We start from the raw sequence: 9,093 nt of genomic DNA on the forward strand, positions 1-9,093 counted from the left end.
CTTTACAGCCAGTCCAAGCCGTCCCATCTTCGGTTTGCACCCACCACCCGCTATGCAATCGCGACAGGCGCTGCTAAGAAGCGGGTGCCGCTGTCCCTCCGCCGTGCGCGGTGCCGCACAGCCCGCGGCGCTGTCCCGTCCCGGTGCCGCCGGGTACCGCTGGGTGCCGCTCGAGCCCCGCCGAACCCGCCGAGCACGGGCGGGCGCTGCTGCTGCCGCTGCCGGGACCCCCGGCCCCCCGCCCCTCCGCCGGCAGCCCCGCCGCCTTGGGCCCCCCCGGCCCCGCTCCCCTCGGCACGGAGCGCCCAGGGGCGGCAGCGGTGCGGGGACGCGGCCTGGCGGGAGCGGCGCTGGCCGGGAGCATCGCCGGGACCGCGCCGTGTGCTCGCTGGTCGCATCTCGGGTTCCTGCCTCCGGAACGAGCCCGAGCTCTCCGCAATCGCCTGCTCCGTGGCGGGAGTCGCGATCTCCCGGCCCCACCGCCGGGGAGGCAGACGAGGGGCTCTGCCCAAAGACCTGCAGCGGGGGTCCCCGTTTTCCCATCGTTTTCCCATCGGAAACGCAGGCAACGGCACGTGCCGAAGCTCCGCCAGGGTTGTGCACAATGCAAGGCTGGAGACCCTCAGACCAAACCTTTGTGATAGCACCCAGGAGCTTTACTCCTGCTGTAGTCAACGAGAATCCGACACGCTAACAGCTTCGTGGATCTGGGTGTTAGAAGGTAAAAGATCAAGGGAAGTAGGCTAACGCAGGTTTTGGAGTTTTTCGTTTGGCAGCTACATTTAATGGCATATTTTCGTAAAGTGAGTTCAGTTTGTCCCTCTGCTAACACAAGCTACTGCATTTTTTGTGGTTTTTTATTGAACAGAATGAACTTTTAGATGGAAAACACTGGATTGTGTAGCATGAGGATAATACTCTAAATGAACATATTTTCATTTTACTAGTGGATGTTTATTTTAAGCTGGCAAAGAGCAGATGGGCAACTATCAGCAAGTACAGGATAGTGGCAAGAGCAGCTGGACAATGCATTAGCTCATCTCTATTTAAAAGTACCTAATTAGGACTTCAATACCAGAAGTCACTTGAAAATGGAAAACAAGTTCTGACTACAAACATAAAACAAATTTCCCTGTGTTCATCACTGGGGAAGTTCAGCAACCAGCTTTACTCATGGACTTTTCAGTCTGTTTAGAATATTTATACTGACAGTTTCCAAAGAAAAGAAGAAACAGGACATGGGAACAACTCAGTAAACACAGACTTCAGATGTAACATCTACTGAAAAATTCATTAAGTACCTACCTATCTGTTTGACCCCAGGCCCATTAATCCCAGAGTGAAAGGTCAGACAACCCAAGAGGGTGTGGGCTTTCAGAGAGGTCTTTCTTCCTGGTCCACATGGTTTCCTCACAAAGGAAGCCCCCATCCCGCACATGCACAGCAGCAATGTCCCTGTGTGGCTTTTATATCCATTGGAGATTGATGGACCTAGATATCCACTGACTTGTGGCCATTAAGCTGAGATACCTTTCTGTGTGGCTGCCAACTATGCTCAGTCAGAGGAATTCCTCCTGGAAATGTGTACATTGAGGGAGTGTGGATTGTATGGGATTTTAGTTGCTATAGGATTAACCTTTACTCAGCCTGTAGGCTGGGGAGGAGGATTTAAGTGATGTGCTGGAAAATGTCCCCTGGAGATACTAATCTTTTCCCCTTCTTTCTTATTTCATTTCAAGCCTTCTTCAGGAAATTGCTTGTGGTTTAAAACTGAGATGTCTGATGTACCAGCAAATACATCTCCCAGGGGCCCAAATCTGCATTTCACACACAAAAACCACTTTAGCCAGCTCAGGTGTCTGTCAAAGCACCAGTGTGTAAACCCAGGCAATGAAAAGATGCAGAGAATGGAGAAACATGCTCCTGGAGCCATGGCACATGAAAGAGCCCATCTTTGGGACTCAGCACGAGCTCTTAAAACCAGGATAACGTACAACAGAAACAATTTGAACAGCCAAGGAAAAACAATGATTTACCTGAATGAAAAATTGTTGAAGGTTAGGTATGTCTTTTCTTGAGCAAGGTCTGCAAAGGTTGGGCATGACCTGGTGTTGTTCGGATGGCTTGAGTTTCTAAAGGCTGGGTTTCCAATATAGTCTGAATACAGCCTGAGTGGGAGTTTGGCCATTTATTGCCCTGGGAATATAAATCAGACCATGGACTATGCCCAAACTGTGCATTCTTGTAGGGTAATCGTGAACATGAAAAAGGTTTACGTGCTTCAAAACTGAGCAGCCAGTACTTAGCATGGCAGGCCAAAGAGCATTTATTATCCCAAATCCTGCAGCGAGCTGTAAAGGTTTCAGTTGTATCCAAAACATATCATTAGGCCCTTTCATGATTTTTGGTAATCAGAATCTTCCCAAATATCTCTGAGCATTTTCATTACTTTGTAAAATTTCCCCAAATAGTTTAGGCAAATTATTTTCAGCAGATGGCTTGTTATGAATAGCTTGTGAATTTTTCACTTTGACATCTGTACTGTGTTTACTGGGTGGTTTAATCAGTTCCTGGGCTGAATGACTGAAATGTTTGCAAGGGAGGAAAAATGAGCACAGGATGCTAAATAAGAAACAGTGCATTTCAAGGACAAACATATTCAGCTGACTGTTTTCACAAACACTTTCAGAGATTTCCAGCAATCGCTGGCTACCCTGTGGATTCTGGATGCTGTGATATATCTATGCGTGCAAACCAAACTAGCACAGCTCAAAGGATAATTGTGAACCTCTTCTCAATTTTGAGCAGCCATGTTGTGTGGTCAGAACCCATCAGCAGAATTTTTGCTCCAAGTAGTTATATTTTAACCACTGCCCAATCCTGACTGTCTCCACACTGATGTGGAGGCAGTCTAACATTGTTAGGCAGAGCTGCATGTCCAAACTACGCTTATCTCCTTGCTTTGTCTTCCTCAAAATAACACTGGAAGATAAGGTACACTCTTTCTTTGATCACTAACCTCCAGCTCGTGAACGTTGACCACAAAGGATAAGTATGCATTGAACAGAAGTCCTAATGATCAGCACGTGGTTACAGTTTCAAGGAATGGGAAGATTAAAACAAAAAGCAAAAAAAAAAAACCCCAAACATGAGGGAGGCTGGAAAGGAGGGGGAAAATAGGCTAGTACAAAAAATTTCAAATATCTTCAACAGAGCAAGACCATAAACAAACATACATTTGCTGATGAGAATTAGCATTCTCTTGCTCTGTAGTGTCCCCTCCTACCTAAAGGTAGTTGAATCTGTAAGAAAATTGCAGTAGTGGGGAGAAAACCACCAGGACAAGGATTGTCTCTGTTGTCGGTTATATGGCATGTGGTATAAAGAGGTCCTAGCGAGGCCATCATGCAAATATTAAATAAAAATAGCACTGGGAGGAGTGGCAGGAGGTTGTGAGACTGCAGCACCAGTGGCAAAGCCATCTGCAGCAGCGCAGGCTGCATCACGCTCCAGGCTCCAGCCGTGCCTTTTCTCACACCAGATGCTGCTGCACCCACCACCTCGGCTCACCCCCGAGTCCCCGGCATGTCTGGCACGCTATGGCTGGCCTCAGGTTTCTTGAAAGGCTTGTGATTTTCTGCCCCGAGTTGCCATCCAAATGGTAAGTAATAAACGCTTTAATAATTCATAACCAGTCAGTAATATCTTAAATAATTTAACAAACAATTTGTCATCTTTCCTTGTGATAGAAGATGCTGGCTGCAGAAAGACTGAGCAAGGTTTCGTGTCCACCTCAGCCCTCCCCAGGAGTGAGCTTTGCCCCTGCCTGAGCTCAGCCAGGTAGGTGCAGCCTGCAGGGGAGCAATGGGAGCCTACCGTGACCTCAGGGAGGGGTGAGCACTGACCCACTGGTCAGAGGAACAGGAGGAGCCACACACACAGCCTTCTCCTGTAATGGGTGGCTATACTCAGAGCTGTATTTCTGGAGCTACTTTCCTACCCACTGCCCTTGGTGCTGAGACACTCAGTTCCCATCTCATGTATCCCTGCTTTCTTCCAGTTAAGCATCCAGCTTCTCTGCACAACAGCACAGACCCTGGAAGTTCCAGCTCCTGCTGTGTCTCCCAGGCTGTTAAAGGATCACAGCAGGCCTAAGACAGGCTGGCGAGTCAAATGGCCCTTCATTCCCACACAGTTTAATCAGCAAGTCCCAACAAGGTGGATGTTATCTCCCAAAAGCATGGAGAAGACCTTGGAGCTATACTTAGTTCAGAGAACCACTTCAGAAGATAAAACCCCAAGAGAAATAAGAGACAAAACACACTTAAGTCAAAACCAGTAGTTCTACCTGTTTAGACTGTAGCACACACTGCAGCATAACCCTGGCATCAGGCTAAACAGAAACAGCATCAGTGAAGCCAGCCAAGCTCTCCAGGTGCTTGAAATTTTACAAGTGGTTAAGAATTTAACTGAGAAAAGCACATAAGGAACACAAGTGGTGTCAGCCTGAGCATAATGAATATATAATAAATTCTACAGAAGCACTCATTTTTATTATGTTTCAAAAGAGGTCTGTGCTCTTATTTGCAAGCAGTTCCAATCCTGATAATGGATGTGATCCCCTGCACACAGGCGTTCTTGGAAAAGAAGTTGCATTGACTCCAGTGAAGTTATGCTGGCAGAAAATGTGGTTTCCTGAAAATTAGCTGTGTCTAAGTATATATTTTCATTTAAGAATAGCAGGCCACCCCACTATTAAAAGCATTTAAGACAACCCCAGCTTTACAGTGAGCATCCAGCTAGAGCAAACAGGCAGCCAGCCCAGTGGAGCACTGGGAGAAGGATAGCAAGGGGAGCAGGACAGAGCATCAAAGGGCAGCACTGCCCAAAAACTACACCAGAAGGAAGTGCAGCCCATTCCTGCCATCCATGAGGGTGAGAGCTCAGACATTTTACAGGGCTTGCTCCCAGGAAATGGTCTAGCTGAAAAAAGTAGGGGAATCTCCAGTAGCACCGTTCTTACCCAGCAAACACATCTGCAGCTGATTGGCAGGGCACATTTTTAAAAGCACCAAAGCAGGGCTTAGGAGCTTTGCCCACCCCTCAGAAAGTGTAAACTTCTAAGCATTAAATCACTTAAAAAATTTCCTCCAGGAATTAAAACTCAGTTTTGTGACTCATGACATGAGGCTGCTGTTTCTAAACCTTTTTAATGGCAGCTCCAGGATAAGGGAGAGCAGAGGGAAACAAGCCTTTCCTTGCATGGGAGGGTTCTTGTCCACTGTAGGGAGTTCCTTCACCAGAAGATGATTTTGCCATGATCCAGCTGATCCTGGGGATCCAATGACTCCTGGAAACAGTCCCAGCCCAGCAGGAAACAGCTGTAGATGGCAAGCAGCTAGTCTGAAGCAGTCCTGGGGATTTCTTTGAACCAAAGGACTTGGACTTTATTCTGTAATGCCTTTTCCATAATGAGTGACATGTAAACTATCTCTCATAGTGGGTAGGATGTGTGTCAGCAGTGGCTTGGTGCTGTCATTTGCCAAGAAAGAGAGCGTCTTCAGGAATTTCTAAATGACCTCACAAATGTATGTCCTTACTTACAGGTCTGCTTACCCACAAACACTAATACAGCACTAATTAACTCCTTGGAAGTTCTCTCCTAGCCCTCAGTTCCTGCTGTCTTTCTCCAGCCCTGCTGTTTCTTCTTTGATAGATTTTACTGTGCTCAGGAGAATCCCAACGTTGCAGTCACTGTGTGTCCCAAAAGTCACTCCCATTTGGTGGTTGCAATAGTATTTGACTTCTTTTTGAAGTGATCTTTCCTTTGCTCTACAGGTTTTCCCCCTCAATAACCCCAGAACCCTTTTTGAAAATATACAAGCCAACACAGTTGGTGGATGTCAGGAAAACTGTCAGTTACTGTACGGGCAGAAATCAGCCTTCTGGGAGAGGCAATACATTATTCATCATCTTCCGAAGATCATCTAGAGGTCGGGTTATTTTGGCCTCAAGGTGGCTGAGATATGCACTCGGCTTTGTGGGCTGGCCACGCTCCCTGTACCTGGAAGCCTGTGGTATTATGCAAGGCACTTGCATCAGAAACCTGAAAAGCAGAGAGGGCTTCATAGCTTTGCAGATCACCAGGATCAGATAGCTCTCCACGGGCTTTTGGAGACACCCTCAGGTCTGCGACAGTCAGCACTTCAGGCTTTGCACAAAGGTAAGAGCTTTTCTGTTTTGTTGGCGAGGAACTACAGGTTTAGCAGTTTCTCACGTCATTCTGGGATCTGCACAATCAGAGAATAAAAGTTCAAAACTTCATCTTAAAAGACAAATTTGTGCTTTCGATTCAGAGCAGCTACCTGCCAGGGCCAGCATAGCAGGGTGCCCAAGAGCAATCAAGGCAGTGTAGATGCTGCCTTAACCCTCAGCTCCTGCTGTCAGGCATCCTGAGATGCCCAGTTTCCTAGGGGTGTTCTGGGAGCTTTGTTTTGACAGTCAAATCATCCCCATGTCATGCCTTTGGTCAATATTCAAAGCATCTTTGGAAGCTGTTTAATATTATGGGAAGTTTAAAGCATTTCTCTCTTGAAAACAAAATATAATTAGCCAGTTAGGTGAAAGCTTTTAGGGTCCTATATATAGCTACATCAAGAAAAGATGTAAAATCAGTTTTAAAAAATAGAGGTTTTCCATGTCTGGGATTTAAAAAAAAATAGTGAGAAGCAATCAGTTCCCACACTACCAAAGAGAAATACTGTTTGCCTCCAGGAAGTACAAAGAATTCCCTCATACCTCCAGAAATAACACAGTATTCCCCACCTGCTCTGATGCTGCTTTTGTTTTCACTGTTGAAATAGCCACATCAGAAGGGCTTGAACTGGACCAGATCCTCATGTCCAAAGTTGTGCCTCTCATTCAACTCTGCAATATACATGCAATTAAAAGGATTAAGAAGTACCAGCAGAAATGTAAACACATCAGGGGACTAACTGTATTTCTTCAACCTGAGGAACAAAATATAGTGATTTTTTCAATTGTTTGAAAATAGACTGTAACACCATGGGTTATTTATTGGTGAAACTGCAAAAGTTCTGCAATTGTAATTGCAGTTATAAACTGTGACTGTCCTGTGTTGTCCCCTACAAGGAGCATTTGGGCTGTGTTTTCCAGGCTGCACAATGCTCACTGAGGTGCTGAGCATGGTGGCTTCTCTAGCAGCTCTCACTGCACAGAGACCTTCACTTTTATCATACTTGAAGGCTGCTTTGTACATCCATCAGCTTCAGCCAGGTCTGTGTTTGATCTGTCGATCGATGCTCAACGTGAGAGCTGCCTTCAGGAAAAAAAAAAAGGCAGAAAGGAGAATCTGGGGAAGGACCAGATGGTCAGACTCAATTCAGTGCAAGTCCTGAGGGACTCTTTGTCTACCTCATGAAGGACAGGAGAGTGACTACGAATAGCCAGCATGGGTTGTCCGAGGGTGAAGTGTGCCCCTGACCAGCCTGCCTGCCTGCCCTCCTGATGGAATATGTGCCCTGCTCTGCAGGGGTGAGGAGGGCAGTGGATGTCTCCTGCCTTGGCTTTAGCAAGGCTTTCACCATAGCATCCCTGTAGCCAAACTGAGGTGGTATGGGCTGCATGGATGGGCTAGAAAGCAGGTGAAAAACTGTCTGGATGCTTAGCTTCTGGAGGGAGTGGTCACAGATTCAGAGTCCATCAGGCAGTCCATAAGTGAGTTTTGGGGTCAATACTGAGGCCATAATTGGTTTACACCAGTGTCACGCAACCTGCACGCTGGGGAATAGCACCTCCTCAACAAACTGAGAGACAATGTCAAAGCAGGAGGAGGTCAATAGCCTGGAGACCAGGGCTGCAGTTCAGGACCTGGACAAGATAGAGAAATGGGGCAACAGGGACCCCATGAAGTTCAGCATGGACAGATGCAAAGTCCTGCACCTCATCTAGAATAAGTACCTGCACTAGTGGGGATCTACTGGGGACCTGGGCAGCACCTCTGCAGAAAAGGACCTGCGGGTCCCTGTGAGCAATGGCCTGAACGTGAGACAGCAGCATGAAGGCTAACTCCAGACTGGATTGGATCAGCAAGTGCATAACCAGCAGGTGAAGGAAAGTGGTCCTTTCCTTGTTTCCAGCAGCAGCAAGATTGGACCTGTGCTACTGTGTCCTGTTTGGGCTTCCCAGTGCAAGAGAGATATGAATATAATGAAGGAAGTGCAGCAGAGGAGCACTAAGATGGTTAGAAGACTGGGATGTGATGTGTAAAGAACAGCTAAGAGAACTGGGTTAATTTACCCTGAGAAGACTGGGTGGACAAGAGGCAGCAGTCAGAAATTGCAGCAAGGAAAATCCCACCTGGATGAAAGGAAAAACCTTTGTTGTGATGGCTGTGTCAGACACGAGAGCAGGGAAACATGGAGGCTGGGGAACCTCCACCCCTGAAGATTTTCAAAACCACCCTGGTAGCATTTTCTGTGCCTGCTACCAGTGCAACAGTCACTCTCACAGGGGCTACAAGAAATAAACATTTTTACCTGACTTATTTTTAGATGCCTACCAGAAGAGTGAAAAAAAGTACCATTTACTCAGTGAAGAACAGAGATGCTGTGACTGGCCCACGGGCAGTGTAAGGGCAGGAAGGTGAGTGCCTGAGGCTGTGGCAACACTCAGTCTCATCACTGTGGTATGGGACTCCATGAAATGGTTGAGAAAGCTGCTATGGCCACAGTTCAGTTGGAATTTGGCCTGGAGTGAAGTCAACAAGAAAGAAAAAAGCCTCTTAACATCAAAGCTTTCCTTTCAGGGTCAATTTACACCCTCAAATTGTCTGTTGTCTGAGTCAATCTAACAGCTCACTGCTGAACAGGGAAGGTTTACTTACCTCCAAGGACCCCGACCCCCTCGTGCTCCAGGTCCCCATCCCACCACCTCCTCTGCTCAAGCACTCATCAGACCCTGCTGTCAGCTGCCTGGGGTGTCCACAGATGAGCAGCAAAGAGCAGGAGCTGGAGGGAAGGAGCAGGACTTGCCCCTTTCTGATGTGTTGAGCTGTTAGATTGGCTCAGCCAC

The 9,093-nt window shown here is 47.2% G+C and overlaps 1 long non-coding RNA gene across 1 annotated transcript; it reads left to right on the forward strand.

The window, feature by feature from the left end:
- Positions 1 to 335: 335 nt before the first annotated feature.
- Positions 336 to 9,093, forward strand: LOC116443302. The gene is made up of 3 exons (XR_004239810.1): positions 336 to 721; positions 3,542 to 3,661; positions 3,750 to 9,093. It is a non-coding gene; the product is annotated as an uncharacterized LOC116443302 (long non-coding RNA).

Source organism: Corvus moneduloides, chromosome 1, assembly GCF_009650955.1.
Source record: "Corvus moneduloides isolate bCorMon1 chromosome 1, bCorMon1.pri, whole genome shotgun sequence".
Lineage (NCBI taxonomy): Eukaryota > Metazoa > Chordata > Aves > Passeriformes > Corvidae > Corvus > Corvus moneduloides.